The sequence below is a fragment of the Paroedura picta genome, chromosome 4, assembly GCF_049243985.1.
Source record: "Paroedura picta isolate Pp20150507F chromosome 4, Ppicta_v3.0, whole genome shotgun sequence".
NCBI classification, from domain to species: domain Eukaryota; kingdom Metazoa; phylum Chordata; class Lepidosauria; order Squamata; family Gekkonidae; genus Paroedura; species Paroedura picta.
In genome coordinates this window covers 25,342,713-25,369,965 of record NC_135372.1, presented here as the reverse complement: position 1 = coordinate 25,369,965, position 27,253 = coordinate 25,342,713, and positions in this window count along the sequence as shown.

Sequence of the window (27,253 nt, the reverse complement as noted above, 5' to 3'; positions counted from 1 at the left end):
GATACAAGATGACTGCCATGAGAAGGGGAGGAGTCAGCTACAAAATTGCTGCCATACAAAGGGGAGGATTCACATACAAAATGGTTGCCTAATGAATGGGAGGAGTCAGCTACAAAATGGATACCATGAGAAAGGGAGGAGTCAGTTGTAACATGGCTTCCATGAGAAGGGGAGGGGTCAGCTACAAAATGGCTGCCATGAGAAGGGGAGGAGTCAGCTAGAAAATCGCTGCCATAGAAAGGGGAGGAGTCAACTAAGTAAGCTAAAAATGGCTGCTATGATAAAGGGAGGAGTCAACTACAAAATGGTTGCAATGAGAAGAGGAAGAGTCAGCTACAAAATTGCTGCCATGAGAAAGGTAGGAGTCAGCTACAAAATGGCTGCCTTGAGAAGGGGTGGAGTCTCATACAAAATGGCTGCCATAGGAAGGGGAGGAGTCAGCTCCAAAATGGCTGCCTAGGGAAGGGGAGGAGTGAACTAAGACATCTAAAAATGGCTGCCATGAGAAAGGGAGGAGTCAACTACAAAATGGCTACCATACAAAGGGGAGGAGTCAGATACAAAATGCCTGCTATGAGAAGAGGAGGACTCAGCTACAAAATGGCTGCCATGAGAAGGGGAGGAGTCAGCTACAAAATGGCTACCATACAAAGTTGAGGAGGCAGCTACAAAATGGTTGCCAAATGAATGGCAGGAGTCACCTACAAAATTGATGCTATGAGAAGGGTAGGAGTCAGCTACAAAATGGCTGCCATAGGAAGGGAATGAGTCAGCTCCAAAATGGCTGCCTAGGGAAGGGGAGGAGTGAACTAAGTCATCTAAAAATGTCTGCCATGAGAAAGGGAGGAGTCAGATACAAAATGCCTGCTATGAGAAGAGGAGGAGTCAGCTACAAAATGGCTGCCATGAGAAGGGGAGGAGGTAGCTACAAAATGGCTGCCATGAGAAGGGGAGGAGTCAGCTACAAAATGGCTGCCTAGGGAAGGGGAGGAGTCAGCTACAAAAAGGCTGCCATGAGAAGGGGATGCTTCAGCTGCAAAATGGCTGCATAGGGAAGGGGAGAATTCAGCTACAAAATGTCATGAGACAAATGTCATGAGACAATGGCTGCCATGAGAAGGGGAGGAGTCAGCTACAAAATGGCTGCCATAGGAAGGGGAGGAATGAACTAAGTCAGCTACAAAATGGCTGCCATGAGTCATCTGTAATATGGCTGCTATTAGGAGAAGAGGAGTAAGCTACAAAATGGCTGCCATGAGAAGGGGAGGAGTCAGCTACAAAATGACTGCCATAGAAAGGGGAGGAGTCAACTAAGTCAGCTACAAATTTGCTGCCATGAGTCATCTGCAATATGGCTGCTATGAGAAGAAGAGTAGTCATCTACAAAATGGCTGCCATGAGAAGAGTCGGAGTTAGCTACAAAATGGCTGCCATGAGAATGGTAGGAGTCGGCTACAAAATGGCTGCCATGAGAACGGGAGGAGTCAGCTACAAAATGGCTGCCATGACAAGGGGAGGAGTCAGCTCCAAAATGGTTGCCTAGGGAAGGGGAGGAGTGAACTAAGTCATCTAAAAATGTCTGCTATGAGAAGAGGAGGAGTCAGCTACAAAATGGCTGCCATGAGAAGGGGAGGAGTCAGCTACAAAATGCCTGCCATAGAAAGGGGAGGAGTCAACTAAGTCAGCTACAAATTTGCTGCCATGAGTCATCTGCAATATGGCTGCTATGAGAAGAAGAGTAGTCATCTACAAAATGGCTGCCATGAGAAGAGTCGGAGTTAGCTATAAAATGGCTGCCATGAGAAAAGGAGGAGGTAGCTACAAAATGGCTGCCATGAGAAGGGGAGGAGTCAGCTACAAAATGGCTGCCAAGGGAAGGTTAGGAGTCAGCTACAAAAAGGCTGCCTAGGGAAGGGGAGGAATCAGCTACAAAATGGCTGCCATGAGAAGGGGTGGAGTCTCATACAAAATGGCTGCCATAGGAAGGGGAGGAATCAGGTACAAAATGTCTGCCAATTGTAGGGTAGGAGTCAGCTCCAAAATAGTTGCCATGTGTCAGCAAACAAATTTCTGCCATAGAAAGGGGAGGAGTGAACTAAGTCATCTAAAAATGTCTGCCATGAGAATGGCAGGAGTCAGCTAGAAAATGGCTGCCTAGTGAAGGGGCGGAGTCAGCTACAAATGCCATGCCATGAGAAAGGGAGGAGTGAGTTACAAAATGGCTGCCATGAGAAGGGGAGGAGTCAGCTACAAAATGGCTCCCAAGAGAAGGGGAGGAGTCAGCTACAAAATGGCTGCCATGAGAAGGGGTGGAGTCTCATACAAAATGGTTGCCATAGTAAGGGGAGGAGTCAGCTCCAAAATGGCTGACTAGGGAAGAGGAGGAGTCAACTAAGTCAGGTAAAAATGGCTGCTATGATAAAGGGAAGTGGCAACTACAAAATGGCTGCAATGAGAAGAGGAAGAGTCAGCTACAAAATGGCTGCCATTGGAAAGGTAGGAGTCAGCTCCAAAATGGCTGACTAGGGAAGGGGAGGAGTCAACTACAAAAAGGCTGTCTAGGGAAGGGGAGGAGTGAGCTCCAAAGTGGCTGTCATAGGAAGGGGAGGAGTCAGCTCCAAAATGCCTGCATAGGGAAGGGGAGGAGTCAACTAGAAAATGGCTGCCATACAAAGGGGAGGAGTCAGGTACAAAATGGCTGCCATGAGAAGAGGAGGAGTCAGCTACAAAATGGCTGCCATGTGAAGGGGAGCTGTCATCTACAAAATATCATGAGACAAATGTCATGAGACAATGGCTGCCATGAGAAGGGGAGGAGTCAGCTACAAAATGGCTGCCATAGGAAGGGGAGGAGTGAACTAAGTCAGCTACAAAATGGCTGCCATGAGTCATCTGTAATATGGCTGCTATTAGGAGAAGAGTAGTAAGCTACAAAATGGCTGCCATGAGAAGGGGAGGAGTAAGCTACAAAATGACGGCCATAGAAAGGGGAGGAGTCAACTAAGTCAGCTACAAATTTGCTGCCATGAGTCATCTGCAATATGGCTGCTATGAGAAGAAGAGTAGTCATCTACAAAATGGCTGCCATGAGAAGGGTCGGAGTTAGCTACAAAATGGCTGCCATGAGAAGGGTAGGAGTCGGCTACAAAATGGCTGCCATGAGAACGGGAGGAGTCAGCTACAAAATGGCTGCCATGACAAGGGGAGGAGTCAGCTATAATATGGCTGTCATAGGGAGGGAAGGAGTCAGCTCCAAAATGGTTGCCTAGGGAAGGGGAGGAGTGAACTAAGTCATCTAAAAATTTCTGTCATGAGAAAGGGAGGAGTCAGATAAAAAATGCCTGCTATGAGAAGAGGATGAGTCAGCTATAAAATGGCTGCCATGAGAAAAGGAGGAGGTAGCTACAAAATGACTGCCATGAGAAGGGGAGGAGTCAGCTACAAAAAGGCTGCCTAGGGAAGGGGAGGAATCAGCTACAAAATGGCTGCCATGAGAAGGGGTGGAGTCTCATACAAAATGGCTGCCATAGGAAGGGGAGGAATCAGGTACAAAATGTCTGCCAATTGTAGGGAAGGAGTCAGCTACAAAATAGTTGCCATGTGTCAGCAAACAAATTTCTGCCATTGAAAGGGGAGGAGTCAGCTAGAAAATGGCTGCCTAGTGAAGGGGAGGAATCAGCTACAAAATGGCTGCCATGAGAAGGGGTGGAGTCTCATACAAAATGGCTGCCATAGGAAGGGGAGGAGTCAACTAGAAAATGGCTGCCATACAAAGGGGAGGAGTCAGGTACAAAATCGCTGCCATGAGAAGAGGAGGAGTCAGCTACAAAATGGCTGCCATTAGAAGGGGAGCTGTCATCTACAAAATATCATGAGACAAATGTCATGAGACAATGGCTGCCATGAGAAGGGGAGGAGTCAGCTACAAAATTGCAGCCCAGGGAATGGGAGGAGTCAGCTACAAAATGGCTGCCTTGAGAAGGGGTGGAGTCTCATACAAAATGGCTGCCATAGGAAGGGGAGGAGTTAGCTCCAAAATCGCTGACTTGGGAAGGGGAGGAGTGAACTAAGTCATCTAAAAATGTCTGCCATGAGAAAGGGAGGAGTCAGATACAAAATGCCTGCTATGAGAAGAGGAGGAATCAGCTATAAAATGGCTGCCATGAGAAGGGTAGGAGTCAGCTACAAAATGCCTGCCATGAGAAGGGTAGGAGTCAGCTACAAAATGGCTGCCATTAGAAGGGTAGGAGTCTGCTACAAAATGGCTGCCATGAGAAGGGTAGGAGTCAGCTACAAAATGGCTGCCATGCGTCATCTGCAATATGGCTGCTATGAGAAGAAGAGGAGTCAGCTACAAAATGGCTGCCCTGAGAAAGGGAGGATGCAACTACAAAATGGCTGCAATACAAAGGGGAGGAGTCGGATACAAGATGACTGCCATGAGAAGGGGAGAAGTCAGCTACAAAATGGCTGCAATACAAAGGGGAGGAGTCAGATACAAGATGACTGCCATGAGAAGGGGAGGAGTCAGCTACAAAATGGCTGCCATACAAAGGGGAGGATTCACATACAAAATGGTTGCCTAATGAATGGGAGGAGTCAGCTACAAAATGGATGCCATGAGAAAGGGAGGAGTCAGTTGTAACATGGCTTCCATGAGAAGGGGAGGGGTCAGCTACAAAATGGCTGCCATGAGAAGGGGAGGAGTCAGCTACAAAATCGCTGTCATAGAAAGGGGAGGAGTCAACTAAGTAAGCTAAAAATAGCTGGTATGATAAAGGGAGGAGTCAACTACAAAATGGTTGCAATGAGAAGAGGAAGAGTCAGCTACAAAATGGCTGCAATGAGAAGAGGAAGAGTCAGCTACAAAATGGCTGCCATTGGAAAGGTAGGAGTCAGCTCCAAAATGGCTGACTAGGGAAGGGGAGGAGTCAACTACAAAAAGGCTGACTAGGGAAGGGGAGGAGTGAGCTCCAAAGTGGCTGTCATAGAAAGGGGAGGAGTGAGCTCCAAAATGCCTTCATAGGGAAGGGGAGGAGTCAACTAGAAAATGGCTGCCATACAAAGGGGAGGAGTCAGGTACAAAATGGCTGCCAAGAGGAGGAGTCAGCTACAAAATGGCTGCCATGAGAAGGGGAGCTGTCATCTACAAAATGGCTGCCATACAAAGTGGAGGAGTCAGCTCCAAAATGCCTGCATAGGGAAGGGGAGGAGTCAACTAGAAAATGGCTGCCTAGTGAAGGGGAGGAGTCAGCTACAAAATATCATGAGACAAATGTCATGAGACAATGGCTGCCATGAGAAGGGGAGGAGTCAGCTACAAAATGGCTGCCATAGGAAGGGGAGGAGTGAACTAAATCAGCTACAAAATGGCTGCCATGAGTCATCTGTAATATGGCTGCTATTAGGAGAAGAGGAGTAAGCTACAAAATGACTGCCATGAGAAGGGAAGGAGTCAGCTACAAAATGACTGCCATAGAAAGGGGAGGAGTCAACTAAGTCTACTACAAATTTGCTGCCATGAGTCATCTGCAATATGGCTGCTATGAGAAGAAGAGTAGTCATCTACAAAATGGCTGCCATGAGAAGGGTCGGAGTTAGCTACAAAATGGCTGCCATGAGAAGGGTAGGAGTCGGCTACAAAATGGCTGCCATGAGAACGGGAGGAGTCAGCTACAAAATGGCTGCCATGACAAGGGGAGGAGTCAGCTACAATATGGCTGTCATAGGAAGGGAAGGAGTCAGCTCCAAAATGGTTGCCTAGGGAAGGGGAGGAGTGAACTAAGTCATCTAAAAATGTCTGCCATGAGAAAGGGAGGAGTCAGATAAAAAATGCCTGCTATGAGAAGAGGAGGAGTCAGCTATAAAATGGCTGCCATGAGAAAAGGAGGAGGTAGCTACAAAATGGCTGCCATGAGAAGGGGAGGAGTCAGCTACAAAATGGCTGCCAAAGGAAGGGGAGGAGTCAGCTACAGAAAGGCTGACTAGGGAAGGGGAGGAATCAGCTACAAAATGGCTGCCATGAGAAGGGGAGGAATCAGGTACAAAATGTCTGCCAATTGTAGGGTAGGAGTCAGCTACAAAATAGTTGCCATGTGTCAGCAAACAAATTTCTGCCATAGAAAGGGGAGGAGTCAGCTAGAAAATGGCTGCCTAGTGAAGGGGAGGAGTCAGCTACAAAATGGATGCCATGAGAAAGGGAGGAGTGAGTTACAAAATGGCTGCCATGAGAAGGGGAGGAGTCAGCTACAAAATGGCTCCCAAGAGAAGGGGAGGAGTCAGCTACAAAATGGCTGCCATGAGAAGGGGTGGAGTCTCATACAAAATGGTTGCCATAGTAAGGGGAGGAGTCAGCTCCAAAATGGCTGACTAGGGAAGAGGAGGAGTCAACTAAGTCAGCTAAAAATGGCTGCTATGATAAAGGGAAGTGTCAACTACAAAATGGCTGCAATGAGAAGAGGAAGAGTCAGCTACAAAATGGCTGCCATTGGAAAGGTAGGAGTCAGCTCCAAAATGGCTGACTAGGGAAGGGGAGGAGTCAACTACAAAAAGGCTGACTAGGGAAGGGGAGGAGTGAGCTCCAAAGTGGCTGTCATAGGAAGGGGAGGAGTCAGCTCCAAAATGCCTGCATAGGGAAGGGGAGGAGTCAACTAGAAAATGGCTGCCATACAAAGGGGAGGAGTCAGGTACAAAATGGCTGCCATGAGAAGAGGAGGAGTCAGCTACAAAATGGCTGCCATGTGAAGGGGAGCTGTCATCTACAAAATATCATGAGACAAATGTCATGAGACAATGGCTGCCATGAGAAGGGGAGGAGTCAGCTACAAAATGGCTGCCATAGGAAGGGGAGGAGTGAACTAAGTCAGCTACAAAATGGCTGCCATGAGTCATCTGTAATATGGCTGCTATTAGGAGAAGAGTAGTAAGCTACAAAACGGCTGCCATGAGAAGGGGAGGAGTAAGCTACAAAATGACGGCCATAGAAAGGGGAGGAGTCAACTAAGTCAGCTACAAATTTGCTGCCATGAGTCATCTGCAATATGGCTGCTATGAGAAGAAGAGTAGTCATCTACAAAATGGCTGCCATGAGAAGGGTCGGAGTTAGCTACAAAATGGCTGCCATGAGAAGGGTAGGAGTCGGCTACAAAATGGCTGCCATGAGAACGGGAGGAGTCAGCTACAAAATGGCTGCCATGACAAGGGGAGGAGTCAGCTATAATATGGCTGTCATAGGAAGGGAAGGAGTCAGCTCCAAAATGGTTGCCTAGGGAAGGGGAGGAGTGAACTAAGTCATCTAAAAATGTCTGCCATGAGAAAGGGAGTAGTCAGATAAAAAATGCCTACTATGAGAAGAGGAGGAGTCAGCTATAAAATGGCTGCCATGAGAAAAGGAGGAGGTAGCTACAAAATGACTGCCATGAGAAGGGGAGGAGTCAGCTACAAAAAGGCTGCCTAGGGAAGGGGAGGAATCAGCTACAAAATGGCTGCCATGAGAAGGGGTGGAGTCTCATACAAAATGGCTGCCATAGGAAGGGGAGGAATCAGGTACAAAATGTCTGCCAATTGTAGGGAAGGAGTCAGCTACAAAATAGTTGCCATGTGTCAGCAAACAAATTTCTGCCATTGAAAGGGGAGGAGTCAGCTAGAAAATGGCTGCCTAGTGAAGGGGAGGAATCAGCTACAAAATGGCTGCCATGAGAAGGGGTGGAGTCTCATACAAAATGGCTGCCATAGGCAGGGGAGGAGTCAACTAGAAAATGGCTGCCATACAAAGGCGAGGAGTCAGGTACAAAATCGCTGCCATGAGAAGAGGAGGAGTCAGCTACAAAATGGCTGCCATGAGAAGGGGAGCTGTCATCTACAAAATATCATGAGACAAATGTCATGAGACAATGGCTGCCATGAGAAGGGGAGGAGTCAGCTACAAAAAGGCTGCCTAGGGAAGGGGAGGAATCAGCTACAAAATGGCTGCCATGAGAAGAGGTGGAGTCTCATACAAAATGGCTGCCATAGGAAGGGGAGGAATCAGGTACAAAATGTCTGCCAATTGTAGGGAAGGAGTCAGCTACAAAATAGTTGCCATGTGTCAGCAAACAAATTTCTGCCATTGAAAGGGGAGGAGTCAGCTAGAAAATGGCTGCCTAGTGAAGGGGAGGAATCAGCTACAAAATGGCTGCCATGAGAAGGGGTGGAGTCTCATACAAAATGGCTGCCATAGGCAGGGGAGGAGTCAACTAGAAAATGGCTGCCATACAAAGGCGAGGAGTCAGGTACAAAATCGCTGCCATGAGAAGAGGAGGAGTCAGCTACAAAATGGCTGCCATGAGAAGGGGAGCTGTCATCTACAAAATATCATGAGACAAATGTCATGAGACAATGGCTGCCATGAGAAGGGGAGGAGTCAGCTATAAAATTGCAGCCCAGGGAATGGGAGGAGTCAGCTACAAAATGGCTGCCTTGAGAAGGGGTGGAGTCTCATACAAAATGTCTGCCATAGGAAGGGGAGGAGTCAGCTCCAAAATCACTGACTTGGGAAGGGGAGGAGTGAACTAAGTCATCTAAAAATGTCTGCCATGAGAAAGGGAGGAGTCAGATACAAAATGCCTGCTATGAGAAGAGGAGGAATCAGCTATAAAATGGCTGCCATGAGAAGGGTAGGAGTCAGCTACAAAATGCCTGCCATGAGAAGGGTAGGAGTCAGCTACAAAATGGCTGCCATTAGAAGGGTAGGAGTCTGCTACAAAATGGCTGCCATGAGAAGGGTAGGAGTCAGCTACAAAATGGCTGCCATGCGTCATCTGCAATATGGCTGCTATGAGAAGAAGAGGAGTCAGCTACAAAATGGCTGCCCTGAGAAAGGGAGGATGCAACTACAAAATGGCTGCAATACAAAGGGGAGGAGTCGGATACAAGATGACTGCCATGAGAAGGGGAGAAGTCAGCTACAAAATGGCTGCAATACAAAGGGGTGGAGTCAGATACAAGATGACTGCCATGAGAAGGGGAGGAGTCAGCTACAAAATGGCTGCCATACAAAGGGGAGGATTCACATACAAAATGGTTGCCTAATGAGTGGGAGGAGTCAGCTACAAAATGGATGCCATGAGAAAGGGAGGAGTCAGTTGTAACATGGCTTCCATGAGAAGGGGAGGGGTCAGCTACAAAATGGCTGCCATGAGAAGGGGAGGAGTCAGCTACAAAATCGCTGTCATAGAAAGGGGAGGAGTCAACTAAGTAAGCTAAAAATGGCTGGTATGATAAAGGGAGGAGTCAACTACAAAATGGTTGCAATGAGAAGAGGAAGAGTCAGCTACAAAATGGCTGCCATGAGAAAGGTAGGAGTCAGCTACAAAATGGCTGCCTTGAGAAGGGGTGGAGTCTCATACAAAATGGCTGCCATAGGAAGGGGAGGAGTCAGCTCCAAAATGGCTGCCTAGGGAAGGGGAGGAGTGGACTAAGACATCTAAAAATGGCTGCCATGAGAAAGGGAGGAGTCAACTACAAAATGGCTACCATACAAAGGGGAGGAGTCAGATACAAAATGCCTGCTATGAGAAGAGGAGGACTCAGCTACAAAATGGCTGCCATGAGAAGGGGAGGAGTCAGCTACAAAACGGCTACCATACAAAGTTGAAGAGGCAGCTACAAAATGGTTGCCAAATGAATGGCAGGAGTCATCTACAAAATTGATGTTATGAGAAGGGGAGGAGTCAGCTCCAAAATGGCTGCCTAGGGAAGGGGAGGAGTGAACTAAGTCATCTAAAAATGTCTGCCATGAGAAAGGGAGGAGTCAGATACAAAATGCCTGCTATGCGAAGAGGAGGAGTCAGCTACAAAATGGCTGCCATGAGAAGGGGAGGAGGTAGCTACAAAATGGCTGCCATGAGAAGGGGAGGAGTCAGCTACAAAATGGCTGCCTAGGGAAGGGGAGGAGTCAGCTACAAAAAGGCTGCCATGAGAAGTGGATGCTTCAGCTACAAAATGGCTGCATAGGGAAGGGGAGAATTCAGCTACAAAATGTCATGAGACAAATGTCATGAGACAATGGCTGCCATGAGAAGGGGAGGAGTCAGCTACAAAATGGCTGCCATAGGAAGGGGAGGAGTGAACTAAGTCAGCTACAAAATGGCTGCCATGAGTCATCTGTAATATGGCTGCTATTAGGAGAAGAGGAGTCAGCTACAAAATGGCTGCCATGAGAAGGGGAGGAGTCAGCTACAAAATGACTGCCATAGAAAGGGGAGGAGTCAACTAAGTCAGCTACAAATTTGCTGCCATGAGTCATCTGCAATATGGCTGCTATGAGAAGAAGAGTAGTCATCTACAAAATGGCTGCCATGAGAAGGGTCGGAGTTAGCTACAAAATGGCTGCCATGGGAAGGGTAGGAGTCGTCTACAAAATGGCTGCCATGAGAACGGGAGGAGTCAGCTACAAAATGGCTGCCATGACAAGGGGAGGAGTCAGCTACAATATAGCTGTCATAGGAAGGGAAGGAGTCAGCTCCAAAATGGTTGCCTGGGGAAGGGGAGGAGTGAACTAAGTCATCTAAAAATGTCTGCCATGAGAAAGGGAGGAGTCAGATAAAAAATGCCTGCTATGAGAAGAGGAGGAGTCAGCTATAAAATGGCTGCCATGTGAAGGGGTGGAGGTACCTACAAAATGGCTGCCATGAGAAGGGGAGGAGTCAGCTACAAAATGGCTGCCAAGGGAAGGGTAGGAGTCAGCTACAAAAAGGCTGCCTAGGGAAGGGGAGGAATCAGCTACAAAATGGCTGCCAAGAGAAGGGGTGGAGTCTCATACAAAATGGCTGCCATAGGAAGGGGAGGAATCAGGTACAAAATGTCTGCCAATTGTAGGGTAGGAGTCACCTACAAAATAGTTGCCATTTGTCAGCAAACAAATTTCTGCCATAGAAAGGGGAGGAGTCAGCTAGAAAATGGCTGCCTAGTGAAGGGGAGGAGTCAGCTACAAAATGGATGCCATGAGAAAGGGAGGAGTGAGTTACAAAATTGCTGCCATGAGAAGGGGAGGAGTCAGCTACAAAATGGCTCCCAAGTGAAGGGGAGGAGTCAGCTACAAAATGGCTGCCATGAGAAGGGGTGGAGTCTCATACAAAATGGCTGCCATAGGAAGGGGAGGAGTCAGTTCCAAAATGGCTGACTAGGGAACAGGTGGAGTCAACTAAGTCAGCTAAAAATGGCTGCTATGATAAAGGGAAGTGTCAACTACAAAATGGCTGCAATGAGAAGAGGAAGATTCAGTTACAAAATGGCTGCCATTGGAAAGGTAGGAGTCAGCTCCAAAATGCCTGCATAGGGAAGGGGAGGAGTCAACTAGAAAATGGCTGCCCAGTGAAGGGGAGGAGTCACCTACAAAATGGCTGCCATGAGAAGGGGAGGCTTCAGCTAAAAAATGGCTGCATAGGGAAGGGGAGGTGTCAGCTACAAAATATAATGAGACAAATGTCATGAGACAATGGTTGCCATGAGAAGGGGAGGGGTCAGCTACAAAATTGCAGCCCAGGTAATGGGAGGAGTCAGCTACAAAATGGCTGCCTTGAGAAGGGGTGGAGTCTCATACAAAATGGCTGCCATAGGAAGGGGAGGAGTCAGCTCCAAAATCGCTGACTTGGGAAGGGGAGGAGTGAACTAAGTCATCTAAAAATGTCTGCCATGAGAAAGGGAGGAGTCAGATACAAAATGCCTGCTATGAGAAGAGGAGGAGTCAGCTATAAAATGCCTGCCATGAGAAGGGTAGGAGTCAGCTACAAAATGCCTGCCATGAGAAGGGTAGGAGTCAGCTACAAAATGGTTTCCATTAGAAGGGTAGGAGTCTGCTACAAAATGGCTGCCATGAGAAGGTTGGGAGTCAGCTACAAAATGGCTGCCATGGGTCATCTGCAACATGGCTGCTATGAGAAGGTACGGTTAAGTACCCAGTGAACGGTTCGTTTAGCTTTATATATTGTTCCGGGTGGGTGTTGTATTGGTTTTTCGGAAGTGTTAGACCTGTAAGAGAAAAATTTAAATGTTTGGGAAAGGCCATGGGATGTAGAAATATTTTTTTCACATTTTATTTCCTTGTAAAAACAGGTAAATAAATAGGGATTTTCGTACGGATAAGTACCCAGTGAACGGTTCGTTTAGCTTTATATAATGTTCCGGGTGGGCGTTGTATTGGTTTTTCGGAAGTGTTAGACCTGTGGGAGAAAAACTGCAGTGGCTGGGAAATACCATGGGATGTAGAAATATTTTTTTCACATTTCTTTCCTTTTAAAAACTGGTAAATAAATAGGGATTTTGGTTCGGTTATGTACCCAGTGAATTGTTCGTTTAGCTTTATATATTGTTCGGGGTGGGCGTTCGATTGGTTTTTCGGAAGTGTTAGACCTGTAGGAGAAAAACTGCAGTGGCTGGGAAAGGCTATGGGATGTAGAAATACTTTTTTCACATTTCATTCCCTTTAAATTTGGTAAATAATAGCGATTTTGGTACGGTTAAGTACCCAGTGAACGGTTCGTTTAGCTTTACATATTGTTTCGGGTGGGCGTTGTATTGGTTTTTCGGAAGTGTTTGACCTGTGGGAGAAAGATTTAAATGGTTGAGATAGGCCATGGGATGTAGAATTGTTTTTTTCACATTTTATTTCCTTGTAAAAGCAGGTAAATTAATCAGGATTTTCGTACGGATAAGTACCCAGTGAACGGTTCGTTTAGCTTTATATATTGTTCCAGATGGGTGTTGTTTTGGTTTTTTGGAAGTGTTAGACCTGTGGGAGAAAAATTTAAATGGTTGGGAAAGGCCATGGGATGTAGAAATATTCTTTTCACATTTCTTTCCTTTTAAAAACAGGTAAATAAATCGGGATTTTTGTACGGATAAGTACCCAGTGAACGGTTCGTTTAGCTTTATATATTGTTCCGGATGGTTGTATTGGTTTTTCGGAAGTGTTAAACCTGTGGGAGAAAAACTGAAGTGGCTTGTTATGGCCATGGGATGTAGACATATTTTTTTCACATTTATTTCCCTTTAAAATCTTGTAAATAATATGGATTTTCGTACGGTTAAGTACCCAGTGAACGGTTCATTTAGCTTTATATATTGTTCCGGGTGGGCGTTGTATTTGTTTTTCGGAAGTGTTAGAACTGTCGGAGAAAAATTTAAATAGTTGGGAAAGGCCATGGGATGTAGAAATATTTTTTTCACATTTCTTTCCTTTTAAAAACTTGTAAATCAATAGGGATTTTGGTACGGTTAAGTACCCAGTGAACGGTCCGTTTAGCTTTATATATTGTTCCGGGTGGGCGTTGTATTGGTTTTTCGGAAGTGTTAAACCAGTGGGAGAAAAACTGAGGTGGCTGGTTATGGCCATGGGATGTAGAAATATTTTTTTCACATTTCTTTCCCTTTAGAATCTGGTAAATAATAAGGATTTTCGTATGGATAAGTACCCAGTGAACGGTTCGTTTAGCTTTATATATTGTTCCAGGTGGGTGTTGTATTGGTTTTTCGGAAGTGTTAGACCTGTGGGAGAAAAATTTACATGGTTGGGAAAGGCCATGGGATGTAGAAATATATTTTTCACATTTCTTTCCTTTTAAAAACTGGTAAATAAATAGGGATTTTTGTACGTATAAGTACCCAGTGAACGGTTCGTTTAGCTTTATATATTGTTCCGGGTGGGCGTTATATTGGTTTTTCGGAAGTATTTGACCTGTGGGAGAAAATTTTACATGGCTGGGAAAGGCCATGGGATGTAGAAATATTCTTTTCACATTTCATTCCCTTTAAATTTGGTAAATAATAGGGATTTTGGTACGGTTAAGTACCCCGTGAACGGTTCGTTTAGCTTTATATATTGTTCCGGATGGGAGTTGTATTGGTTTTTCGGAAGTGTTAAACCTGTGGGAGAAAAACTGAAGTGGCTGGTTATGGCCATGGGATGTAGAAATATTTTTTTCACATTTCTTTCCCTTTAAAATCTTGTAAATAATAAGGATTTTCGTACGGATAAGTACCCAGTGAACTGTTCGTTTAACTTTATATATTGTTCCGGGTGGGCGTTGTATTGTTTTTTCGGAAGTGTTAGACCTGACGGAGAAAAATTTAAATGGTGAGGAAAGGCCATGGGATGTAGAAATATTTTTTCACATTTCTTTCCTTTTAAAATCTGGTAAATCAATAGGGATTTTGGTACGGATAGGTCCCCAGTGAACGGTCCGTTTAGCTTTATATATTGTTCCGGGTGGGCGTTGTATTGGTTTTTCGGAAGTGTTAAACCTGTGGGAGAAAAACTGAAGTGGCTAGGAAAGGCCATGGGATGTAGAAATATTTTTTACACGTTTTATTTCCTTGTAAAATCAGGTAAATAAATCGGGATTTTTGTACGGATAAGTACCCCGTGAACGGTTCGTTTAGCTTTATATATTGTTCCGAATGGGCGTTGTACCGGTTTTTTTGGAAGTGTTAAACCTGTGGAAGATAAACTGAAGTGGCTGGTTATGGCCATGGGATGTAGAAATATTTTTTTCACATTTCTTTCCCTTTAAAATCTTGTAAATAAATAGGGATTTTGGTACGGATAGGTACCCAGTGAACGGTCCGTTTAGCTTTATATATTGTTCCGGGTGGGCGTTATATTGGTTTTTCGGAAGTGTTTGACCTGTGGGAGAAAATTTTACATGGCTGGGAAAGGCCATGGGATGTAGAAATATTTTTTTTCACATTTCTTTCCCTTTAAAATCTTGTAAATAATAAGGATTTTCGTACGGATAAGTACACAGTGAACGGTTCGTTTAGCTTTATATATTGTTCCGGGTGGGGGTTGTATTGGTTTTTCGGAAGTGTTAGACCTGTCGGAGAAAAATTTAAATTGTTGGGAAAGGCCATGGGATGAAGAAATATTTTTTTCACATTTCTTTCCTTTTAAAAACTTGTAAATCAATAGGGATTTTGGTACGGTTAAATACCCAGTGAACGGTTCGTTTAGCTTTATATATTGTTCCGGGAGGGCGTTGTATGGGTTTTTCGGAAGTGTTAAACCTGTGGGAGAAAAACTGAAGTGGCTAGGAAAGGCCATGGGATGTAGAAATATTTTTTTCACATTTTATTTCCTTGTAAAAACAGGTAAATAAATCGGGATTTTCGTACGGATAAGTACCCTGTGAACGGTTCGTTTAGCTTTATATATTGTTCCGGATGGGCGTTGTATTGGTTTTTCGGAAGTGTTAAACCTGTGGGAGAAAAACTGAAGTGGCTGGTTATGGCCATGGGATGTAGAAAATTTTTTTTCACATTTCTTTCCCTTTAAAATCTTGTAAATAATAATGATTTTCGTACGGATAAGTACGCAGTGAACGGTTCGTTTAGCTTTATATATTGTTCCGGATGGGCGTTGTATTGGTTTTTCGGAAGTGTTAGACCTGTGGGAGAAAAACTGCAGTGGCTGGGAAATACCATGGGATGTAGAAATATTTTTTTCACATTTCTTTCCTTTTAAAAACTGGTAAATAAATAGGGATTTTGGTTCGGTTATGTACCCAGTGAATTGTTCGTTTAGCTTTATATATTGTTCGGGGTGGGCGTTCGATTGGTTTTTCGGAAGTGTTAGACCTGTAGGAGAAAAACTGCAGTGGCTGGGAAAGGCTATGGGATGTAGAAATACTTTTTTCACATTTCATTCCCTTTAAATTTGGTAAATAATAGCGATTTTGGTACGGTTAAGTACCCAGTGAACGGTTCGTTTAGCTTTATATATTGTTTCGGGTGGGCGTTGTATTGGTTTTTCGGAAGTGTTTGACCTGTGGGAGAAAGATTTAAATGGTTGAGATAGGCCATGGGATGTAGAATTGTTTTTTTCACATTTTATTTCCTTGTAAAAGCAGGTAAATTAATCAGGATTTTCGTACGGATAAGTACCCAGTGAACGGTTCGTTTAGCTTTATATATTGTTCCAGATGGGTGTTGTTTTGGTTTTTTGGAAGTGTTAGACCTGTGGGAGAAAAATTTAAATGGTTGGGAAAGGCCATGGGATGTAGAAATATTCTTTTCACATTTCTTTCCTTTTAAAAACAGGTAAATAAATCGGGATTTTTGTACGGATAAGTACCCAGTGAACGGTTCGTTTAGCTTTATATATTGTTCCGGATGGTTGTATTGGTTTTTCGGAAGTGTTAAACCTGTGGGAGAAAAACTGAAGTGGCTTGTTATGGCCATGGGATGTAGACATATTTTTTTCACATTTATTTCCCTTTAAAATCTTGTAAATAATATGGATTTTCGTACGGTTAAGTACCCAGTGAACGGTTCATTTAGCTTTATATATTGTTCCGGGTGGGCGTTGTATTTGTTTTTCGGAAGTGTTAGAACTGTCGGAGAAAAATTTAAATAGTTGGGAAAGGCCATGGGATGTAGAAATATTTTTTTCACATTTCTTTCCTTTTAAAAACTTGTAAATCAATAGGGATTTTGGTACGGTTAAATACCCAGTGAACGGTTCGTTTAGCTTTATATATTGTTCCAGGTGGACATTTTATTGGTTTTTCGGAAGTGTTAGACCTGTGGGAGAAAAATTTAAATGGTTGGGATAGGCCATGGGATGTAGAAATAATTTTTTCACATTTTGTTTACTTGTAAAAACAGGTAAATAATTAGGGATTTTCGTACGGATAAGTACCCAGTGAACGGTCCGTTTAGCTTTATATATTGTTCCGGGTGGGCGTTGTATTGGTTTTTCGGAAGTGTTAAACCAGTGGGAGAAAAACTGAGGTGGCTGGTTATGGCCATGGGATGTAGAAAATTTTTTTTCACATTTCTTTCCCTTTAAAATCTTGTAAATAATAATGATTTTCGTACGGATAAGTACGCAGTGAACGGTTCGTTTAGCTTTATATATTGTTCCGGGTGGGCGTTGTATTGGTTTTTCGGAAGTGTTAAACCTGTGGGAGAAAAACTGAAGTGGCTAGGAAAGGCCATGGGATGTAGAAATATTTTTTCACATTTTATTTCCTTGTAAAAACAGGTAAATAAATCGGGATTTTCGTACGGATAAGTACCCCGTGAACGGTTCGTTTAGCTTTATATATTGTTCCGGATGGGCGTTGTATTGGTTTTTCTGAAGTGTTAACCCTGTGGGAGAAAAACTGAAGTGGCTAGTTATGGCCATGGGATGTAGAAATATTTTTTTCACATTTCTTTCCCTTTAAAATCTTGTAAATAATAAGGATTTTCGTACGGATAAGTACCCAGTGAACGGTTCGTTTAGCTTTATATATTGTTCCGGGTGGGCGTTGTATTGGTTTTTCGGAAGTGTTTGACCTGTGGGAGAAAATTTTACATGGCTGGGAAAGGCCATGGGATGTAGAAATATTTTTTTTCACATTTCTTTCCCTTTAAAATCTTGTAAATAATAAGGATTTTCGTACGGATAAGTACACAGTGAACGGTTCGTTTAGCTTTATATATTGTTCCGGGTGGGGGTTGTATTGGTTTTTCGGAAGTGTTAGACCTGTCGGAGAAAAATTTAAATTGTTGGGAAAGGCCATGGGATGAAGAAATATTTTTTTCACATTTCTTTCCTTTTAAAAACTTGTAAATCAATAGGGATTTTGGTACGGTTAAATACCCAGTGAACGGTTCGTTTAGCTTTATATATTGTTCCGGGAGGGCATTGTATGGGTTTTTCGGAAGTGTTAAACCTGTGGGAGAAAAACTGAAGTGGCTAGGAAAGGCCATGGGATGTAGAAATATTTTTTTCACATTTTATTTCCTTGTAAAAACAGGTAAATAAATCGGGATTTTCGTACGGATAAGTACCCTGTGAACGGTTCGTTTAGCTTTATATATTGTTCCGGATGGGCGTTGTATTGGTTTTTCGGAAGTGTTAAACCTGTGGGAGAAAAACTGAAGTGGCTGGTTATGGCCATGGGATGTAGAAATTTTTTTTTCACATTTCTTTCCCTTTAAAATCTTGTAAATAATAATGATTTTCGTACGGATAAGTACGCAGTGAACGGTTCGTTTAGCTTTATATATTGTTCCGGGTGGGCGTTGTATTGTTTTTTCGGAAGTGTTAAACCTGTGGGAGAAAAACTGAAGTGGCTAGGAAAGGCCATGGGATGTAGAAATATTTTTTCACATTTTATTTCCTTGTAAAAACAGGTAAATAAATCGGGATTTTCGTACGGATAAGTACCCCGTGAACGGTTCGTTTAGCTTTATATATTGTTCCGGATGGGCGTTGTATTGGTTTTTCTGAAGTGTTAACCCTGTGGGAGAAAAACTGAAGTGGCTAGTTATGGCCATGGGATGTAGAAATATTTTTTTCACATTTCTTTCCCTTTAAAATCCGGTAAATAATAAGGATTTTCGTACGGATAAGTACCCAGTGAACGGTTCGTTTAGCTTTATATATTGTTCCGGGTGGGCGTTGTATTGGTTTTTTGGAAGTGTTAGACCTATGGGAGAAAAATTTAAATGGTTAGGAAAGGCCATGGGATGTAGAAATATTCTTTTCACATTTCATTCCTTTTAAAAACTGGTAAATAAATAGGGATTTTGGTACGGTTAAATACCGAGTGAACGGTTCGTTTAGCTTTATATATTGTTCCGGGTGGGCGTTGTAGTGGTTTTTCGGAAGTGTTAGACCTGTGGGAGAAAAATTTAAATGGCTGGGAAAGGCCATGGGATGTAGAAATATTTTTTTTCACATTTCTTTCCCTTTAAAAACTGGTAAATAATAGGGATTTTCAGACGGATAAGTACCCAGTGAACGGTTCGTTTAGCTTTATATATTGTTCCGGGTGGGCCTTGTATTGGTTTTTCGGAAGTGTTAGACCTGTGGTAGAAAAACTGAAGTGGCTAGGAAAGGCCATTGGATGTAGAAATATTTTTTCACATTTTATTTCGTTGTAAAAACAGGTAAATAAATAGGGAATTTCGTACGGATAAGTACCCAGTGAAAGGTTCGTTTAGCTTTATATATTGTTCCCGGTGGGCGTTCTATTGGTTTTTCTGAAGTGTTTGACCTGTGGGAGAAACATTTAAATGGTTGAGATAGGCCATGGGATGTAGAATTGTTTTTTTCACATTTTATTTCCTTGTAAAAACAGGTAAATAAATCGGGATTTTCGTACGGATAAGTTCCGAGTGAACGGTTCGTATAGCTTTATATATTGCTCCGTGTGGGCGTTCTATTGGTTTTTCGGACGTGTTAGACGAGTGGGAGAAAAACTGCAGTGGCTGGGAAAGGCCATGGGATGTAGAAATACTTTTTTCACATTTCATTCCCTTTAAAATTGGTTAATAATAGGGACTTTGTTACGGTTAAGTACCTAGTTAACGGTTCGTTTAGCTTTATATATTGTTCCGGGTGGGCGTTGTAGTGGTTTTTCAGAAGTGTTAAACCTGTGGGAGAAAAACTGAAATGGCTAGGAAAGGCCATGGGATGTAGAATTGTTTTTTTCACATTTTATTTCCTTGTAAAAACACGTAAATAAATCGGGATTTTCGTACGGATAAGTACCCCGTGAACGGTTCGTTTAGCTTTATATATTGTTCCGGATGGCCGTTGTATTGGTTTTTCAGAAGTGTTAACCCTGTGGGAGAAAAACTGAAGAGCCTAGTTATGGCCATGGGATGTAGAAATATTTTTTTCACATTTCTTTCCCTTTAAAATCTGGTAAATAACAAGGATTTTCGTACGGATAAGTACCCAGTTAACGGTTCGTTTAGCTTTATATATTGTTCCGGGTGGGCGTTGTATTGGTTTTTTGGAAGTGTTAGACCTGTGGGAGAAAAATTTAAATGGTTGGGAAAGGCCATGGGATGTAGAAATATTCTTTTCACATTTCATTCCTTTTAAAAACTGGTAAATAAATAGGGATTTTGGTACGGTTAAATACCAAGTGAACGGTTCGTTCAGCTTTATATATTGTTCTAGGTGGGCGTTCTATTGGTTTTTCAGAAGTGTTAGACCTGTGGGAGAAACATTTAAATGGTTGAGATAGGCCATGGGATATAGAATTGTTTTTTTTGACATTTTATTTCCTTGTAAACAAGGGAAATAAATAGGGATTTTCGTACGGATAAGTACCCCGTGAACGGTTCGTTTAGCTTTATATATTGTTCCGGATGGGCGTTGTATTTGTTTTTTGGAAGTGTTAGACCTGTGGTAGAAAACCTGAAGTGGCTAGGAAAGGCCATGGGATGTAGAAATATTTTTTCACATTTTATTTCGTTGTAAAAACAGGTAAATAAATAGGGAATTTCGTACGGATAAGTACCCAGAGAAAGGTTCGTTTAGCTTTATATATTGCTCCGGGTGGGCGTTCTATTGGTTTTTCAGAAGTGTTTGACCTGTGGGAGAAACATTTAAATGGTTGAGATAGGCCATGGGATGTAGAATTGTTTTTTTCACCTTTTATTTCCTTGTAAAAACAGGTAAATAAATCGGGATTTTCGTACGGATAAGTACCCAGTGAACTGTTCGTATAGCTTTATATATTGCTCCGGGTGGGCGTTCTATTGGTTTTTCGGACGTGTTAGACGAGTGGGAGAAAAACTGCACTGGCTGGGAAAGGCCATGGGATGTAGAAATACTTTTTTCACATTTCTTTCCCTTTAAAATCTGGTAAATAATAAGGATTTTCGTACGGATAAGTACGCAGTGAACGGTTCGTTTAGCTTTATATATTGTTCCGGGTGGGCGTTGTATTGGTTTTTTGGAAGTGTTAGACCTATGGGAGAAAAATTTAAATGGTTAGGAAAGGCCATGGGATGTAGAAATATTCTTTTCACATTTCATTCCTTTTAAAAACTGGTAAATAAATAGGGATTTTGGTACGGTTAAATACCGAGTGAACGGTTCGTTTAGCTTTATATATTGTTCCGGGTGGGCGTTGTAGTGGTTTTTCGGAAGTGTTAGACCTGTGGGAGAAAAATTTAAATGGCTGGGAAAGGCCATGGGATGTAGAAATATTTTTTTTCACATTTCTTTCCCTTTAAAAACTGGTAAATAATAGGGATTTTCAGACGGATAAGTACCCAGTGAACGGTTCGTTTAGCTTTATATATTGTTCCGGGTGGGCCTTGTATTGGTTTTTCGGAAGTGTTAGACCTGTGGTAGAAAAACTGAAGTGGCTAGGAAAGGCCATGGGATGTAGAAATATTTTTCACATTTTATTTCGTTGTAAAAACAGGTAAATAAATAGGGAATTTCGTACGGATAAGTACCCAGTGAAAGGTTCGTTTAGCTTTATATATTGTTCCCGGTGGGCGTTCTATTGGTTTTTCTGAAGTGTTTGACCTGTGGGAGAAACATTTAAATGGTTGAGATAGGCCATGGGATGTAGAATTGTTTTTTTCACATTTTATTTCCTTGTAAAAACAGGTAAATAAATCGGGATTTTCGTACGGATAAGTTCCGAGTGAACGGTTCGTATAGCTTTATATATTGCTCCGTGTGGGCGTTCTATTGGTTTTTCGGACGTGTTAGACGAGTGGGAGAAAAACTGCAGTGGCTGGGAAAGGCCATGGGATGTAGAAATACTTTTTTCACATTTCATTCCCTTTAAAATTGGTTAATAATAGGGACTTTGTTACGGTTAAGTACCTAGTTAACGGTTCATTTAGCTTTATATATTGTTCCGGGTGGGCGTTGTAGTGGTTTTTCAGAAGTGTTAAACCTGTGGGAGAAAAACTGAAATGGCTAGGAAAGGCCATGGGATGTAGAATTGTTTTTTTCACATTTTATTTCCTTGTAAAAACACGTAAATAAATCGGGATTTTCGTACGGATAAGTACCCCGTGAACGGTTCGTTTAGCTTTATATATTGTTCCGGATGGCCGTTGTATTGGTTTTTCAGAAGTGTTAACCCTGTGGGAGAAAAACTGAAGAGCCTAGTTATGGCCATGGGATGTAGAAATATTTTTTTCACATTTCTTTCCCTTTAAAATCTGGTAAATAACAAGGATTTTCGTACGGATAAGTACCCAGTTAACGGTTCGTTTAGCTTTATATATTGTTCCGGGTGGGCGTTGTATTGGTTTTTTGGAAGTGTTAGACCTGTGGGAGAAAAATTTAAATGGTTGGGAAAGGCCATGGGATGTAGAAATATTCTTTTCACATTTCATTCCTTTTAAAAACTGGTAAATAAATAGGGATTTTGGTACGGTTAAATACCAAGTGAACGGTTCGTTCAGCTTTATATATTGTTCCAGGTGGGCGTTCTATTGGTTTTTCAGAAGTGTTAGACCTGTGGGAGAAACATTTAAATGGTTGAGATAGGCCATGGGATATAGAATTGTTTTTTTTTGACATTTTATTTCCTTGTAAACAAGGGAAATAAATAGGGATTTTCGTACGGATAAGTACCCCGTGAACGGTTCGTTTAGCTTTATATATTGTTCCGGATGGGCGTTGTATTTGTTTTTTGGAAGTGTTAGACCTGTGGTAGAAAACCTGAAGTGGCTAGGAAAGGCCATGGGATGTAGAAATATTTTTTCACATTTTATTTCGTTGTAAAAACAGGTAAATAAATAGGGAATTTCGTACGGATAAGTACCCAGAGAAAGGTTCGTTTAGCTTTGTATATTGCTCCGGGTGGGCGTTCTATTGGTTTTTCAGAAGTGTTTGACCTGTGGGAGAAACATTTAAATGGTTGAGATAGGCCATGGGATGTAGAATTGTTTTTTTCACCTTTTATTTCCTTGTAAAAACAGGTAAATAAATCGGGATTTTCGTACGGATAAGTACCCAGTGAACTGTTCGTATAGCTTTATATATTGCTCCGGGTGGGCGTTCTATTGGTTTTTCGGACGTGTTAGACGAGTGGGAGAAAAACTGCACTGGCTGGGAAAGGCCATGGGATGTAGAAATACTTTTTTCACATTTCATTCCCTTTAAAATGTTTAATAATAGGGACTTTGGTACGGTTAAGTACCCAGTGAACGGTTCGTTTAGCTTTATATATTGTTCCGGGTGGGCGTTGTATTGGTTTTTCGGAAGTGTTAAACCTGTGGGAGAAAAACTGAAGTGGCTGGTTATGGCCATGGGATGTAGAAATATTTTTTTCATATTTCTTTCCTTTTAAAATCTGGTAAATAATAAGGATTTTCTAACGGATAAGTTCCCAGTGAACGGTTCGTTTAGCTTTATATATTGTTCCGGATGGGCGTTGTATTGGTTTTTCGTAAGTGTTAGACCTGTGGGAGAAAAACTGCAGTGGCTGGGAAAGGCCATGGGATGTAGAAATATTTTTTCACATTTTATTTCGTTGTAAAAACAGGTAAATAAATAGGGAATTTCGTGCGGATAAGTACCCAGAGAAAGGTTAGTTTAGCTTTATATATTGCTCCGGGTGGGCGTTCTATTGGTTTTTGAGAAGTGTTTGACCTGTGGGAGAAACATTTAAATGGTTGAGATAGGCCATGGGATGTAGAATTGTTTTTTTTCACATTTTATTTCCTTGTAAAAACAGGTAAATAAATCGGGATTTTCGTACGGATAAGTACCCAGTGAACTGTTCGTATAGCTTTATATATTGCTCCGGGTGGGCGTTCTATTGGTTTTTCGGACGTGTTAGACGAGTGGGAGAAAAACTGCACTGGCTGGGAAAGGCCATGGGATGTAGAAATACTTTTTTTCACATTTCATTCCCTTTAAAATTGGTTAATAATAGGGACTTTGGTACGGTTAAGTACCCAGTGAACGGTTCGTTTAGCTTTATATATTGTTCCGGGTGGGCGTTGTATTGGTTTTTCGGAAGTGTTAAACCTGTGGGAGAAAAACTGAAGTGGCTGGTTATGGCCATGGGATGTAGAAATATTTTTTTCATATTTCTTTCCCTTTAAAATCTGGTAAATAATAAGGATTTTCTAACGGATAAGTTCCCAGTGAACGGTTCGTTTAGCTTTATATATTGTTCCGGATGGGCGTTGTATTGGTTTTTCGTAAGTGTTAGACCTGTGGGAGAAAAACTGCAGTGGCTGGGAAAGGCCATGGGATGTAGAATTGTTTTTTTCACATTTTATTTCCTTGTAAAAACAGGTAAATAAATCGGGATTTTCGTACGGATAAGTACCCCGTGAACGGTTCGTTTAGCTTTATATATTGTTCCGGGTGGGCGTTGTATTGGTTTTTCGGAAGTGTTAAACCTGTGGGAGAAAAACTGAAGTGGCTGGTTATGGCCATGGAATGTAGAAATATTTTTTTCATATTTCTTTCCCTTTAAAATCTGGTAAATAATAAGGATTTTCGTACGGTTAAATACCCAGTGAACGGTTCGTTTAGCTTTATATATTGTTCCGGGTGGGCGTTGTATTGGTTTTTCAGAAGTGTTAGACCTGTGGGAGAAAAACTGCAGTGGCTGGGAAAGGCCATGGGATGTAGAAATACTTTTTTCACATTTCATTCCCTTTAAAATTGGTTAATAATAGGGACTTTGGTACGGTTAAGTACCCAGTGAATGGTTCGTTTAGCTTTATATATTGTTCCGGGTGGGCGTTGTAGTGGTTTTTCAGAAGTGTTAGAACTGTGGGAGAAAAACTGAAATGGCTGGGAAAGGCCATGGGATGTAGAAATATTTTTTTCACATTTCTTTTCCTTTAAAGGTAAAAGTAAAGGTAAAGGTATCCCCTGTGCAAGCACCGAGTCATGTCTGACCCTTGGGGTGACGTCCTCTAGCGTTTTCATGGCAGACTCAATACGGGGTGGTTTGCCAGTGCCTTCCCCAGTCATTACTGTTTACCCCCCAGCAAGCTGGGTACTCATTTTACCGACCTCGGAAGGATGGAAGGCTGAGTCAACCTTGAGCCGGCTGCTGGGATCGAACTCCCAACCTCATGGGCAGACAGCTCCAGACAGCATATTGCTGCCTTACCACTCTGCGCCACAAGAGGCTCATATCTTTTCCTTTAAAAACTGGTAAATGATAGGTATTTTCGTACGGATAAGTAACCAGTGAACGGTTCGTTTAGCTTTATATATTGTTCCGGGTGGGCATTGTATGGGTTTTTCGGGAGTGTTAAACCTATGGGAGAAAAACTGGCTAGGTAAGGCCATGGGATGTAGAAATATTGTTTTCACATTTTATTTCCTTGTAAAAACAGGTAAATAAATCGGGATTTTGGTACGGATAAGTACCCCGTGAACGGTTCGTTTTGCTTTATATATTGTTCCAGATGGGCGTTGTATTGGTTTTTCGGAAGTGTTAAACCTGTTGGAGAAAAACTGAAGTGGCTGGTTATGGCCATGGGATGTAGAAATATTTTTTCACATTTCTTTCCCTTTAAAATCTGGTAAATAATAAGGATTTTCGTACGGATAAGTACCCAGTGAACGGTTCGTATAGCTTTATATATTGTTCCGGGTGGGCGTTGTATTGGTTTTTCGGAAGTGTTAGACCTGTAAGAGAAAAATTTAAATGGCTGGGAAAGGCCATGGGATGTAGAAATTTTTTTTAACATTTCTTTCCCTTTAAAAACTGGTAAATAATAGGGATTTTCAAACGGATAAGTACCCAGTGAACGGTTCGTTTAGCTTTATATATTGTTCCGGGTGGGTGTTGTATTCGTTTTTCGGAAGTGTTAGACCTGACGGAGAAAAATTTAAATGGTTGGGAAAGGCCATGGGATGTAGAAATATCTTTTTCACATTTCTTTCCTTTTAAAATCTGGTAAATCAATAGGGATTTTGGTACGGATAGGTCCCCAGTGAACGGTCCGTTTAGCTTTATATATTGTTCCGGGTGGGCGTTGTATTGGTTTTTCGGAAGTGTTAAACCTGTGGGAGAAAAACTGAAGTGGCTAGGAAAGGCCATGGGATGTAGAAATATTTTTTTCACGTTTTATTTCCTTGTAAAAACAGGTAAATAAATCGGGATTTTCGTACGGATAAGTACCCCGTGAACGGTTCGTTTAGCTTTATATATTGTCCCGGATGGGCGTTGTATTGGTTTTTCGGAAGTGTTAAACATGTGGGAGAAAAACTGAAGTGGCTGGTTATGGCCATGGGATGTAGAAATATTTTTTCACATTTCTTTCCCTTTAAAATCTGGTAAATAATAAGCATTTTCGTATGGATAATTACCCAGTGAACGGTTCGTATAGCTTTATATATTGTTCCGGGTGGGCGTTGTATTGGTTCTTCGGAAGTGTTAGACCTGTCGGAGAAAAATTTAAATTGTTGGGAAAGGCCATGGGATGAAGAAATATTTTTTTCACATTTCTTTCCTTTTAAAAACTTGTAAATCAATACGGATTTTGGTACGGTTAAATACCCAGTGAACGGTTCGTTTAGCTTTATATATTGTTCCGGGTGGGCATTGTATTGGTTTTTCGGAAGTGTTAAACCTGTGGGAGAAAAACTGTAGTGGCTAGGAAAGGCCATGGGATGTAGAAATATTTTTTTCACGTTTTATTTCCTTGTAAAATCAGGTAAATAAATCGGGATTTTGGTACGGATAAGTACCCCGTGAACGGTTCGTTTAGCTTTATATATTGTTCCGAATGGGCGTTGTACTGGATTTTTGGAAGTGTTAAACCTGTGGGAGATAAACTGAAGTGGCTGGTTATGGCCATGGGATGTAGAAATATTTTTTTCACATTTCTTTCCCTTTAAAATCTTTTAAATAATAAGGATTTTCGTTCGGAGAAGTACACAGTGAACGGTTCGTTTAGCTTTATATATTGTTCCGGGTGGGCGTTGTAGTGGTTTTTCAGAAGTGTTAGAACTGTGGGAGAAAAACTGAAATGGCTGGGAAAGGCCATGGGATGTAGAAATATTTTTTTCACATTTCTTTTCCTTTAAAGGTAAAAGTAAATGTAAAGGTATCCCCTGTGCAAGCACCGAGTCATGTCTGACCCTTGGGGTGACGTCCTCTAGCGTTTTCATGGCAGACTCAATACGGGGTGGTTTGCCAGTGCCTTCCCCAGTCATTACTGTTTACCCCCCAGCAAGCTGGGTACTCATTTTACCGACCTCGGAAGGATGGAAGGCTGAGTCAACCTTGAGCCGGCTGCTGGGATCGAACTCCCAACCTCATGGGCAGACAGCTCCAGACAGCATATTGCTGCCTTACCACTCTGCGCCACAAGAGGCTCATATCTTTTCCTTTAAAAACTGGTAAATGATAGGTATTTTCGTACGGATAAGTAACCAGTGAACGGTTCGTTTAGCTTTATATATTGTTCCGGGTGGGCATTGTATGGGTTTTTCGGGAGTGTTAAACCTGTGGGAGAAAAACTGGCTAGGTAA